Below are 15,353 nucleotides of genomic sequence, written 5' to 3'. Positions count from 1 at the left end.
GTTCCCTTGTACTATTGTATAGCTATTATTGTTTAATTTCATCATATAGTTTGGAACTTTAATGTTTGGTATATGTATTTTTTAATTCTTATATCTTTTTGGTGAACTTATCCTTTTATCATTATAGAATGTCATTCTCTGTCTCATGTTACAGGTTTATTTTTTGAATTTTTATTTATTTATTTATAGAGCAAGTTCCTATTAGTCATCTATTTTATACATATTAGTGTATATATGTCAATCCCAATCTCCCAATTCATCACACCCCCACCCCCACCCCTGCTGCTTTCCCCGCTTGGTGTCCATGCATTTGTTCTCTACATCTGTGTCTCAATTTCTGCCCTGCAAACCAGTTCATCTGTACCATTTTCCTAGGTTCCACATATATGCCTTAATATACGATATTTATTTTTCCCTTGCTGACTTACTTCACTCTGTATGACAGTCTCTAGATCCATCCATGTCTCTACAAACGACCCAATTTCGTTCCGTTTTATGGCTGAGTAATATTCTGTTGTTTATATGTACCACATGTTCTTTATCCATTCATCTGTTGATGGGCATTTAGGTTGCTTCCATGACCTGGCTATTGTAAATAGTGCTGCAATAAACATTGGTGTGCAATAAACATTGGTGTCTTTTTGAATTATGGTTTTCTCTGGGTATATGTCCAATAGTGGGATTGCTGGGTCACATGGTAATTCTAGTTTTAGTTTTTTAAGGGACCTCCATACTGTTCTCCATAGTGGATATATCAATTTACATTCCCACCAACAGTGCAAGAGGGATCCCTTTTCTCCACACTCTCCCCAGCATTTGTTGTTTATAGATTTTCTGATGATGCCCATTCTAACTAGTGTGAGGTGATACCTCATTGCAGATTTGATTTGCATTTCTCTAATAATTAGTGATATTAGCAGTTTTTCATATGCTTCTTGGCCATCTGTATGTCTTCTTAGGAGAAATGTCTAGCTTTTCTGTCCATTTTTGGATTGAGGTGTTTGCTTTTTTTAATATTGAGCTGCATGAGCTGTTTATATATTTTGGAGACTAATCCTCTGTCCGTTGATTCATTTGCAAATATTTTCTCCCATTTTGAGGGTTGTCTTTTCATCTTGTTTATGGTTTCCTTTGCTGTGCAAAAGCCTTTAAGTTTCATTACGTCCCATTTGTTTATTTTTGTTTCTATTTCCATTACTCTAGGAGGTGGTCAAAAAAGATCTTGTTGTGATTTATGTCAAAGAGTGTTCTTCCTATGTTTTCCTCTAAGAGTTTTATAGTGTCCGGTCTTACATTTAGGTCTCTAGTCCATTTTGAGTTTATTTTTGTGTATGGTGTTAGGGAGTGTTCTAATTTCATTCTTTTACATGTAGCTGTCCAGTTTTCCCAGCACCACTTATTGAAGTGGAGGTCTTTTCTCCATTGTAAGTTCTTGCCTCCTTTGTCATAAATTAGTTGACCACATCTGCATGGGTTTATCTCTGGGCTTTCTATCCTGTTCCATTGATCTATATTTCTGTTTTTGTGCCAGTACCATACTGTCTTGATTACTGTAGCTTTATAGTATAGTCTGAAGTCAGATTCCTCCAGCTCCATTTTTTCCCTCAAGACTGCTTTGGCTATTCCGGGTCTTTTTGTGTCTCCATACAGATTTTAAGACTTTTTGTTCTAGTTCCGTAAAAAAATGCCATTGGTAATTTGACAGGGATTGCATTGCAACTGTAGATTGCTTTGGGTAGTATAGTCATTTTCACAATATTGATTCTTCCAATCCAAGAACATGGATTGGAAGAATCAATATACCATCTGTTGGTATCATCTTTAATTTCTTTCATCAGTGGCTTATAGTTTTCTGCACACAGGTCTTTTGTCTCCCTCGGCAGGTTTATTCCTAGGTATTTTATTCTTTTTGTTGCAATGGTAAATGGGAGTGTTTCCTTAATTTCTCTTTCATCATTAGTGTACAGGAATGCAAGAGATTTCTATGCATTAATTTTGTATCCTGCAACTTTACCAAATTCATTGATTAGCTCTAGTAGTTTTCTGGTGGCATCTTTAGGATTCTCTATGTATAGTATCATGTCATCTGCAAAGAGTGACAGTTTTACTTCTTTTCCAATTTGTATTTCTTTTTCTTCTCTGATAGCCCTGGCTAGACCTTCCAAAACTATGTTGAATAATAGTGGTGAGAGTGGACATCCTTGTCTTGTTCCTGATCTTAGAGGAAATGCTTTCAGTTTTTCATCATTGAGAATGAAGTTTGCTCTGGGTTTGTCATATATGGACTTCATTATATTGAGGTAGCTTCCCTCTATGCCCACTTTCTGGAGAGTTTTTATCATAAATGGGTGTTGAATTTTTCAAAACCTTTTCCTGCATCTATTGAGATGATCATACGGTTTTTATTCTTCAATTTGTTAATATGGTGTATCACATTGATTGATTTGCTTATATTGAAGAATCCCTGCATTCCTGGGATAAACCCCACTTGATCATGGTGTACAGTACTTTTAATGTGTTGTTGGATTCTGTTTGCTAGTATTTTGTTGAGGATTTTTGCATCTATATTCATCAGTGATACTGGTCTGTAATTTTCTCTTTTTTTGTAGTATCTTTGTCTGGTTTTGGTATCAGGGTGATGGTGGCCTCATAGAATGAGTTTGGGAGTGTTCCTTCCTCTGCAATTTTTTGTAAGAGTTTGAGAAGGATGGGTGTTAGCTCTTCTCTAAATGTTTGATAGAATTCACCTGTGAAGCCGTCTGGTCCTGGACTTTTGTTTGTTGGAAGATGATTGATCTGTTCATATTTTCTGTTTCTTCCTGGTTCAGTCTTGGAAGGTTATACCTTTCTAAGAATTTGTCCATTACTTCCATGTTGTCCATTTCATTGGCATAGAGTTGCTTGTAGTAGTCTCTTAGGATGCTTTGTATTTCTGCTGTGTCTGTTGTAACTTCTCCTTTTTCATTTCTAATTTTATTGAGCTGAGTCCTCTCTCTCTTTTTCTTGATGAGTCTAGCTAATGGTTTATCAATTTTGTTTACCTTCTCAAAGAACCAGCTGTTAGTTTTATTGATCTTTGCTATTGTTTTCTTTGTTTCTATTTCATTTATTTCTGCTCTGATTTTTATGATTTCTTTCCTTCTGCTAACTTTAGGTTTTGTTTGTTCTTCTTTCTCTAGTTCCTTTAGGTGTAAGGTTAGATTGTTTACTTCATATTTTTCTTGTTTCTTGAGGTAGGCTTGTATAGCTATAAACTTCCCCCTTAGAACTGCTTTTGCTGCATCCCATAGGTTTTGGATCATCGTGTTTTCATTGTCATTTGTCTCTAGGTATTTTTTGATTTCCTCTTTGATTTCTTCAGTGATCTCTTGGATATTTAGTAACGTATTGTTTAGCCTCCATGTGTTTGTGTTTTTTACGTTTTTTTTCCCCTGTAATTGATTTCTAATCTCATAGTGTTGTGGTCAGAAAAGATGCTTGATATGATTTCAATTTTCTTAAATTTACTGAGGCTTGATTTGTGACCCAAGATGTGATCTATCCTGGAGAATGTTCCATGCACATTTGAGAAGAAAGTGTAATCTGCTGTTTTTGGATGGAATGTCCTATAAATATCAGTTAAATCTATCTGGTCTCTTGTGTCATTTAAAGCTTGTGTTTCCTTATTAATTTTCTGTTTGGATGATCTGTCCATTGGTGTAAGTGAGGTGTTAAAGTCCCCCACTATTATTGTGTTACTGTCAATTTCCCCTTTTATAACTGTTAGCAGTTGCTTTATGTATTGAGGTGCTCCTATTTTGGGTGCATATATATTTATAATTGTTATATATTCTTCTTGGATTGATCCCTTGATCATTTTGTAGTGACCTTCCTTGTCTCTTGTAACATTCTTTATTTTAAAGTCTATTTTATCAGATATGAGTATTGCCACTCCAGCTTTCTTTTTTTTATTTTTTGTGGTACGCGGGCCTCTCACTGTTGTGGTCTCTCCCATTGTGGAACACAGGCCCTGGACGCACAGGCTCAGCAGCCATGGCTCACGGGTCCAGCCACTCCGTGGCATGTGGGATCCTCCCGGACCGGGGCACAAACCCATGTCCCCTGCAAAGGCAGGTGGACTCTCAACCACTGAGCCACCAGGGTAGCCCCCCAACTTTCTTTTTATTTCCATTTGCATGGAATATCTTTTTCCTTCTCCTCACTTTCAGTCTGTATGTGTCCCTAGGTCTGAAGTGGGTCTCTTGTAGACAGCACATATATGGGTCTTGTTTTTGTATCCATTCAGCAAACCTATGTCTTTTCGTTGGAGCATTTAATCCATTCCCGTTTAAGGTAATTATCAATATGTATGTTCCTATTACCATTTTCTTAATTGTTTTGGATTTGTTTTGGTAGGTCCTTTTCTTCTCTTGTGTTTCTCACTTAGAGAAGTTCCTTTAGCATTTGTTATAAAGTTGGTTTGGTGGTGCTGACTTCTCTTAGTTTTGCTTGTCTGTAAAGCTTTTGATTTCTCCATCAAATCTGAATGAGATTCTTGCCAGGTAGAGTAATCTTGGTTGTAGGTTCTTCCCTTTCATCACTTTAAGTATATCATGCCACTCCCTTCTGGCTTGTAGAGTTCCTCCTGAGAAATCATCTGTTAACCTTATGGGAGTTCCCTTGTATGTTATTTGTCATTTTTCCCTTGCTGCTTTCAATAATTTTTCTTTAATTTTTGCCACTTTGATTTCTATGTGTCTTGGCGTGTTTCTCCTTGGGTTTATTCTGTATGGGACTCTCTGTGCTTCCTGGACTTGGGTGGCTATTTCCTTTCCCATGTTGTTAGGGAAGTTTTTAACTATAATCTCTCCACATATTTTCTTGGGTCCTTTCTCTCTCTCTTCTCCTTCTGGGATCCCTATAATGTGAATGCTTTTGCATTTAATGTTGTCCCAGAGGTCTCTTAGGCTGTCTTCATTTCTTTTCATTCTTTTTTCTTCAGTGTGTTCTGCAGCAGTGAATTCCACCATTCTGTCTTCCAGGTCACTTATCCATTCTTCTGCCTCAGTTATTCTAGTATTGGTTCCTTCCAGTGTATTTTTCATTTCAGTTATTGTATTGTTCATCTCTGTTTGTTTGTTCTTTAATTCTTCTAGATCGTTGTTAAACATTTCTTGCATCTTCTCCATCTTTGCCTCCATTCTTTTTCCGAGGTCCTGGATCATCTTCACTATCATTATTCTGAATTCTTTTTCTGGAAAGTTGCCTCTCTCCACTTCATTTAGTTATTTTTCCAGGGTTTTATCTTGTTACTTTATCTGGTACATAGCCCTCTGCCTTTTCATCTTGTCTATCTTTCTGTGAATGTGGTTTTTTCTGTTCCATAGGCTGCAGGATTGTAGTTCTTCTTGCTTCTGCTGTCTGCCCTCTGGTGGATGAGGCTATCTAAGAGTCTTGTGTAAGTTTCCTGATGGGAGGGACTGGTGGTGGGTGGAGCTGGCTGTTGCTCTGGTGGGTAGAGTTCAGTAAAAAACTAATGTAACTGTTTTTGACTTAAAGTCTCTTGTGTGACATTAGTATCACCATCCTTATTTTGCTCTCTTTTGATTAATATTTGTATGGAATACATCTTTTAAATTGTTTTCAGTTCCCTTGTATGAATATTCTTAAACCTAAACTGAGACTCTTGCAGATAGCTTGTAGTGGATCTCATTTTTTTACTCATTCTTCCAGTTACATCTTTTGATTGGAGAAGTTAATCCATTTATGTTTAAAGTAATTACTGATATGGAAAGAGTTTTCATATTTTGTTATTTGTTTTGTGCATGTCTTTTAGCTCTTTTGTCCTTCATTTCCTCTGCTACTGCTTTCTTATTTGTTTAAAGATTTTCTTTTGCAGTGATTATTTTGATTCCCTTTTCTTTCCTTTCCATATATTCTATAGCAATAGTCTTTAGGGTTACCATAGAGATTTGATATAACATCCTAAAATTTTTAATATTTATTTTAAATTGATACCAACTTAACTTCAGTTGCATTCAAAATCTCTACTTATACCTGAACCTCTCCCCTACTTTATGTTACTGATGTTACAAACTACATCTATATTCATTTTGTACTCATTAACATAGATTTTAAGTTATTTTATATGCATTTATCTTTAAAATTCTGTAGAAATGAAAAGTGGAATTACAAATCAGAATTACAATTATACTGGTTTTTATATTTGTCCATGTATATAACTTTAAAATAAACTATATATAATATTTTTATATGACTTTGAGTAACAGTCTAGTATCCTTTCATTTCAACTAGTAGAACGGCATTTAGCATTTCTAGTAGGGCAGATGTAGTGGTAATGAACACCCTCAAATTTTGCTTATTTTGGAATGTCTTAATTTCTCCCTCATATTCGAAGGACAGTTTTATCAGATATAGAATTCTTGATTTTTAGCGTTTTTTTATTTTTTCTTTAGCTATTTTACATATATCATACCACTGCCTCCGGGCCTCCAAGGTTTCTGCTAATAAATCTGCTAGTAATTTTCCTTAAAATTCCTTTTTAAGTGACAAATTACTATTTTCTTGCTGCTTTCAAGTCGTTGTCCAGTTGTTTGCTTTTAATATCTCACTGTGTGGGCCTCTTTGGACTTATCCTACTAGGATTTCATTGGCTTCTTGAATTTGTAGATTCATGTCTTCCCTCAAATTTGGGATGTTTCTGGCCATTACTTCTTCAAATAATCACTGCCCTTTCTCTATATTTTTTCCCTTCTAGGACTCCCATAATCCATATATTGGTTGACTTTATGGTGTCCCACAATCTCTTACACCACATTACTATTCTAGAGTCTATTTCCCCCTATTCTCAGACTCAGGAATTTCAATTGTCCTATCCTTAGGTTGGCTGATTGTTTTTTTCTGCCTAAAGACTTATGAGTTTTCTTTCATGAATTTTACAATTGAGTTATTGTATTTTTCAGCTCCAAAATTTGTTTGACTCTTCTTTTTAATGATATTTATCTTTTTTTGATATTCTCATTTTCTTCCTATTTCATATTCTATAGTTCTGTGTTCATGTTCTCCTTTAGTTCTCTAAACATATTAAGACAGTTGTTTTATACTCTTTGTCTAGAAAGTCTGATGCCTGTGTTTCTTCAGAGATGGTTTCTGGAGATTTATTTTGTTCCTTTGAAGGGCCTGTATTTTCCCACTTTTTCTTTTTTTTTTTCTTTTTTTGCAGTACATGGGCCTCTCACTGTTGTGGCCTCTCCCGTTGCGGAGCACAGGCTCCGGACGTGCAGGCTCAGCGGCCATGGCTCACAGGCCCAGCCGCTCCGCAGCATGTGGGATCTTCCTGGACAGGGGCACAAACCCATGTCCCCTGCATCGAAAGGCAGACTCTCAACCACTGCGCCACCAGGGAAGCCCTTGAGCTTCTCTCGAGCCTATTCCCTGTCTTCAAACACTAATTTTAGAGGTAACTACTGTTAATAGGAGAACATCTTTCTGAACTTCTTTGTTCTAGGCACAGAGGGGTTCTTGGTATTTGTATATCTCTACCACTCTGCTTTATACTCTAATATTAAAGCTTACCTACATTTCTGTGTCAGTACATACAGACAATACATTCCTCTTAATGACTCCATATTATTCCTAACAACAGCCGTATTATAATTTATTTTCCTGTACTCAGTTTGTTCTCACAGATTATTTCCAATTTTACTGTTCAAAACAATGGGGTACCATACACACATATTCATGTTCATGTGCATACATATTTCTCTAGATGAAGTCTGAAAACTACAATTTCTGAGTCAAAGCCTATGCACATCTAAAACCCAAAGGGGCTGAACTAATTTTCACTTTGTATCTACAATTTGTGAAAATAATGACACCATCTCCACAGCCCGATGGCAACCCTCAATATTGTCAAACTCTGAAAAATCTTACCAATCTGCATAGACTTTGCTTTTTTTTTTTTTTTTTTTTTCTGGTACATGGGCCTCTCACTGTTGCAGCCTCTCCCATTGTGGAGCACAGGCTCTGGATGCGCAGGCTCAGTGGCCATGGCTCACGGTCCCAGCCGCTCCGCAGCATGTGGGATCTTCCCGGACTGGGGCATGAACCCGTGTCCCCTGCATCGGCAGGCGGACTCTCAACCACTGCACCACCAAGGAAGCCCTCTTTCCCAGTTTTTTTGTCTAAAGATGTTTGTTTCAAAACTGAGAAAATAGCTACCTCTCTCAGAACTTCACCAATTAACAGCATGTTCTAAGCTTTCAGTTCAGCCCAAGGTGAAGGCTTAAGACTGTCTCATGCCTTTTTGGGGCATATGTCCTGCTTGGAACTGTGTATGTGCTTTAAAATTTTTTCCCTCATATGCACAATGGTTTTTAAAGATCTTAATTTCCCAAAAAGTTTAAATCCAGTTTTTAGTGGGTTTTTTTTTTGTGACTTTAGGTTATTTTCAAGTTATTGTCCTATATGTGAATGACACTGTGCTAAACACTATGCTGAGAATTGTCAAGCGTACAAAGAAGTATAAGACACTCAAGATTTCGCCCTCTTTTTCTTTCTTTTTTGTGTCTTTCTTTTTCTTCCTTGTATCTTTCCTTTCTCCTTTTCTCCATTCCTCATTCTTGTAACTTCCTTCCTTGTTTTTCTCTTGCTTTTCTTTCTTCCCTTCCTCTTTCATTCTTTCTGAACAATATATATTATATATATTTAATTATATATATTTCAAATTAAGGATATATTTAATGTATATTTATATTATATATATTTTATGTATTTACGTATGTTTATATAGATTAATAACAATATAAAATAATATATAATTATTTTTGACCCTGTGCCAGCCACTGTTTAGACACTGGGAATTTAGTGGTAAACAAGATAAGACACTGATGTCTTTATACAGTTTTCCTTCTTAAAGAAGATGAAAGATGATAAATGAGTAAATGAATTAATTTAAAATTTCAGGCACTGACACATACTTTGAATAAAAAGAAAGAAAAGCAAAATCATAGAATGGTGACATAAGAGACGGGTGCAGTTATTTTAGATAAGATGTATACAAAAGAGCTCCTTGAATTTTAGGAATAACACCTCAGAGTTGCTAACATTCAGCTGAGTAAGTGGCAAGTGTGAATTAGTGATTTCTGACAAGTTTTCTTGTCTTTTTTTTTTTTCTGGCAACCCTCCTAAGGCCACATAAAAGACTCTAGGTCCATTTATTCCCCTTTTCATACATTGTAGGTAAGTAAAAACTGACTGATGCCAGAGAATTGAAAATAAGCCTAAACATAGCCCTCTCTCAGTATTCACAGGAGATTGGTTCCAGAACATTTGCCCCCCCCCTGCCCCGTGAATACCAAAATTTATGTACTCTTGTCAACATTAAGTATCTTCCTTTGGAAAAACATAATGCCCATTTGATAAAGAGAAAGAGAAGCCCATTTTTACCTTAATTTGCATTTCTTCTATTATTAGTAAAGGTTTACATTTTTTCACACTTTTGTGCATTTTACACACTAATATCTTTTCCTCCTTTTATTTTGGAATGTATTTCTCATGACTTGTAACATTTGTAACATTGTAACAACACACTACCATGTGTAAAATAGATAGCTAGTGGGAACCTGCTGTATAGCACAGGGAGCTCAGCTCAGTGCTCTGTGGTGACCTAGATAGGAGGGATGGGTGGGGGGTGGGAGGTCCAAGAGGGAAGGGATATATGTATACATATAGCTGATTCACTTCATTTTACAGCAGAAACTAACACAACATTGTAAAGCAACTATACCCCAATAAAAATTTTAAAATAAGAATAGCAACTTTGTTTTATACATGTTAGCAAGCATTTTTTCCTAGTGTCTCCTGTTTAGCTTATAGTACATTTTGACACAGAGAAGCTTTACATTCTTATGTAAAAAATTAAATAGAACTCTTTGTTTAAAAAATGGTAAAAATATATGCACAATGAATGAACAGAAGTACCTAAGCTTTCTTGCAGATGTAAAATCCTTCCATTTATTAACAGAAAAAAAGCCCAAATTCTAAAATCATCTTCCTTTGGGTAGGATACTAGCCAATCACTCACAATATACATTATTAAACAGTGACATGGGGATCACAAGGAATGCAAGATCACTCTCCTACCAGAACAAATGGAAGAAGATACTTTTATTTTCATGAAGCTTATGTTTTAAATTAACTTTCGACCAGCACAGCTCCTAGGTGAACCTCAGTATAAGCAATGTAGCCATATTAAGCCCCTGGACATGATGCCATCCCCAAATTAGGAGACAGTCATGCACATTTGTTGAATGTCAAATGTAGGAGTGAGTATAGAGCAAGACATACCATTAATCCCTTTACCTTTGATGAATTATTTCACATAAGTTGTAGATAGAACTCTCATATTTGAACTCCATGGGACAAAACTGAATTAAAAGCACTAACCCAAGTATAATCTTTTGGAACAATTTGTATAAAAGCATCATGACCTGATCATTTTCTGCCACATCCCTATATACCTCAGATTCACAAATAGCAGGGAATTTAAAGGTGTCTTTAAATTGTATAGCAAACAAAAGAAAATCTCAGAACTCACTTAGTGCTTTTTTTTTAATTGCAGACATATTCTGTATTTTACTATTCTAGTCCTACAATGGTGGAACCTTTTAGACAAGAAATATAGAAATAGAGCCAGACTTTTCTTTTCCAGAAGGCTGACATTAAGGTAAATTACTCATATGCATCTAAATTAGGGAAAGTAAATAGTGAGTGAAATCCCAAGTCCTTGGGGAAGCTAAGGATCGACCTGGGAAACCATGGGTTTTGGAGTTAGGAGGATATTGGTTCCAGCTGTGATTGTGTGTAACATCAGACAAGTTGCTTTTTTTCCCCCTCAACTAGAAAATGAGGTGTCTCAAAATTCTTTAAAATTCAAAGGCATATGTATTATTCAACTACTCAGTACAGTAGTTAGTGCTCAATGATTGGTAATTGAATAATAATTCCATTCAAATGCATGATGAGACTGGATAGGAGAAGAAAAAAAAACAATAGAAGTAAAGTAAGAAGGGTCTAGGGTAAATATTTCCAATGGAGATGTGTCTCCCTAAAGTTTATTATCCTTCAGTTATATTCCCTGTGGATTAATGGTGGGCATCAAGTCCAAATTATTTAAACTGATGTGCTAGAAAGCTGTGTTTCAGTCAAACAGCAAGTATATATATGAGCTTTTTATTTCAACAAATATTTAATGAATATTTTGTAAAACGATTATTTTCCTCAATTACTGCTTAGCTTCTTTGGATTATTAAGTAGTGGCTTTTATAAAGAAAAGACCAGACACACATGCACACATGAACACATACAGGTGTAGACACAAATGCACACATATTTGGCCATAGTAATCAGATTCTGGAAAACATTGTTTTTTTTACCTCCTTCTTTGGAAGCTTTGAGCTAATTTCTATCAAATTTATGTTTTCTATCACCAAGAATGCCCTGTGATCCAAGAATAATTTTGGACAACTCATCTTGCATTTAACTCAGCTACATTGCCTTAAAGTTGGAGAAAAGCATGAAAAAGCTTGGTTCTCATCTTACAGATATCATAGGAAAGAATTCCCCACCTAGAGCCTACAATCCTAATTGTGTGCTGATGGTGCTGCTGAATTACCCTGAATGGCTGGTAGAAGATGGGGTTTCCCTCAATGAGGAATCTTATCTACAGGAGAAAATAATCCTTTCTGGATTTACAAGAGGGTTTATTCACAGCGGGCATACATTTGAGGTTTCTAAATCCATTATTTTAAATCACTTAGAAGAATGCCTCCCAACTGAGTTCACTTCCAGAACAATTTCAGAAAGCGAGTGCTGAAAAGACAACAGATTGTTATCGGTCATTTACAATAGAAGCTCTCTGAACTGACTTCAACTTAATAATGCACTGAAGTAATCTACACTCTGTAAACCTTACAGACAGATGTTAATAGAATCCTGAATACTCCCTGCTAGTAAGTTCTTGTCTAATATGGCTGAACCATCCTCCTCTCATTGGATGTGATTGTTTCCAAAACTTTCGTGCTTTACATAATTTAATTAAATGTTCCATAAACAAATTTCAAATGAGTGCATTAAAGAACAGATGTCTTTCCTCCTCTTTCTCTCTCTCTCTCTCCTCCCCACAGCCTCCCCTCTCTGCCCTTCTTCTTCTTACTTTTTTATGTTATAAAAACTAAGTTGAATTATTTGGAAAGGCTTGATGACATTGATTGGACAGAAAATTGCTGTCTTGCTGTTTGTCTTCCTTGTTGGGTGGATTGTATCTTAGTCTTATATTTTGGGGTTCTTTTGTTATCTATTTTATCCAGCATCGTGGGTCCTCAGTACAGTTTTCTGGAGTTAATTATGGATTAAAGAATGATGCCTGAGCTTTTATATTCTATTATTGTAACAGCACCTAATAATGGATTTATTTCATTTTGGTTTCAAATTTATGATCGAATTTCCTCTTATTTTTCTTCTCATTTTCCCTTTCCCCCAGTACGCTTTTTTCCTTCCTTCTCTGTCCCCCTTTCTCTCAATTCATTCTTTTGTTTTTTGCTGTTTGTTAATGCTTTGGGGACTTCACACTTCATTAGGGTAAACTAGTGTGGTTCCAAAGAAAGTTCCAGACTATGAGACAAAACTTTCTGTTATTACTCTAGGCAAGCCATGTAAACTCTAATGTGTGGGAGTGTCCTGTCTCTAAAATATGGAAGATAAATAATCTTTCCTGATACTGCATGGATTTGAAATGTTAGCACTTTGAGAAATATTTAACTAAAAAGAAGTCACTGTAAGCCAACTACTTTTCACACTAAAGAAAAGCAGTTTGGGTCAGAAACTGAGTAAGAGACAGATAACACTTCCAGGCTAGATCTATCTGAAATAAGTGAAAAATCTCGTGTACTCAGCTATCTCAAGAGCTGCAGAGCATTGAACTTGCCTTCGGTGATTGGCAAAATGAACATGCTGTCTAAGGCAGCAGTGTTCTGGGGCTCCCTGTCTCACTGTTTGTATGGAGTTTTAGATTTATTGAGTTTGAATTCCTGTATGGCTGCCTGCCACACCTACCTGATGATTGAAGTAGTATTTTCCTTGGCTAGTAAGGTCTGCATTTCATTGTTCCATCAACATTGAACAGACTGAAATGGAGCCAGGATCCAAATTTAAGGTGTATGAAAAACATTTCCAGGGATGACAGGATTAGGCTGGTTCTATCTATATTTTATTATCTCTTGCCATTCTCCACAATTACGACATTTCTGGCAACAAAATGAAAATATTAAATTCAATAAATACACCTGGGGAGAGCTGGTGGTAGTCAGTCTTACAATCTTACAACTACCTAGTTGCCTTAGAGGAAAAAAATACACTCATTTAATGGAGACAGAAGAATTTCAGTTTTTCCAAAATGATCAAAAGCTGTTTTTGAAATTGCTACGTATTTAGGGGAAACATCACTCCTTTGCTGTTTTATACCCATAATTTACATTGCAAATAAACATTACCAGTCCTCAAGAGTAGTTAAGTTGAAGAGGCACAGGTTAAAGAGGTAATGCTATGAGGTTCTACCTAACTGCTGCCTTGAAACAATAAGTGATAAATAAGCAATATATTTTTGAAATTTTCTAATTCTTCAATTCATGAACCCACACAAACAGAATCACACTCACAGACAAATTCTGTAATGTCATACAGGAATGTATGATAAAATGCAAGGATATAGGCAAGTAGGAACTTAGGATATCCACAGGTAATTAAGCATTTGGGATCTTATTTCCCTGATCAGGGATTGAACCCGTGCCCCCTGCAGCGGAAACACAAAGTCCTAACCCCCGGACCTCCAGGGAATTCCCGGTTCTTTATCTTTATTTTTATTATTTGTTTATTGGAGTATAGTTGCTTTACAATGTTGTGTTAGTTTCTGCTGTTCAGTGAAGTGAATCAGCCACATGTATTATCTTTAAACCAACTTCCCTGGGAACTTTTGTCTGCTACTCTGAGACCTCCTCTGTCCTTTATTAACACTCAGTACATGCCTATCATTAGTTCATATTGTTTTTTAATTTGTGAGCTTTTTCATTTTAATTATAGGACAAATACTTGCTTATGGTAAGAATGATGTAGAAAAATCCAGAGAGAAAATAATAATTTCTCTTCAGCTCCTTTTCTATTCTCTCGAGCCTATTCCCTGTCTTCAAACACTAATTTTAGAGGTAACTACTGTTAATAGGAGAACATCTTTCTGAACTTCTTTGTTCTAGGCACAGAGGGGATCTTGGTATTTGTATACCTCTACCACTCTGCTTTATACTCTAATATTAAAGCTTACCTACATTTCTGTGTCAGTACATACAGACAATACATTCCTCTTAATGACTCCATATTATTCCTAACAACAGCTGTATTATAATTTATTTTCCTGTGCTCAGTTTGTTCTCACAGATTATTTCCAATTTCACTGTTCAAAACAATGGGGTACCACACACACATATTCATGTTCATGTGCATACATATTTCCCTAGATGAACTCTGAAAAATACAATTTCTGAGTCAAAGGCTATGCACATCTAAAACCCAAAGGGGCTGAACTAATTTTCACTTTGTATCTACAATTTGTGAAAATAGTGACACCATCTCCACATCCTGATGGCAACCCTCAATATTGTCAAACTCTGAAAAATCTTACCAATCTGCATAGACTTTGCTATTTTTTTTTTTTTTGTATGTAGGCCTCTCACTGTTGTGGCCTCTCCCGTTGCGGAGCACAGGCTCCGGACGTGCAGGCTCAGTGGCCATGGCTCACGGGCCCAGCTGCTCCGCAGCATGTGGGATCTTCCCGGACTGGGGCACAAACCCGTGTCCCCTGCATTGGCAGGCGGACTCTCCACCACTGCGCCACCAGGGAAGCCCGACTTTGCTATTTTAATTTGCTTTTCTTTAATTGCTAGTAAAGTTGGGCATATTTTCATCTATTCATTGACCATATAAATGTCTTACTTTGTGAATTGTCAGATTTTATCCTTTGTTGACTTACCTGTTGGGTTATTTGTATTTCTTCTTTTATTGACAGAATTATTTTATAAGTTTAGATATTAATTTGCATAGCCATTAGCTGTACCAGCAGAAAGTATTTTATTCCAGTATATGGGTTCTTATTTTATTTATGGTACCTTTCACTTCCCAGCTCTTTTAGTTTTTTTATAGGCAAATCTCTTAATCTTTTTTATAGTTTCTAAAATTTTGTCTTACTTGCTAAGGCCTTACTTATCCTCAAGCTCAATGTGCAATTTGCTAAATTTTTCTTGATG

This window comes from Delphinus delphis, chromosome 7 (genome assembly GCF_949987515.2).
Source record: "Delphinus delphis chromosome 7, mDelDel1.2, whole genome shotgun sequence".
NCBI classification, from domain to species: Eukaryota; Metazoa; Chordata; class Mammalia; order Artiodactyla; family Delphinidae; genus Delphinus; species Delphinus delphis.
This window is presented reverse-complemented; position numbering follows the sequence as displayed.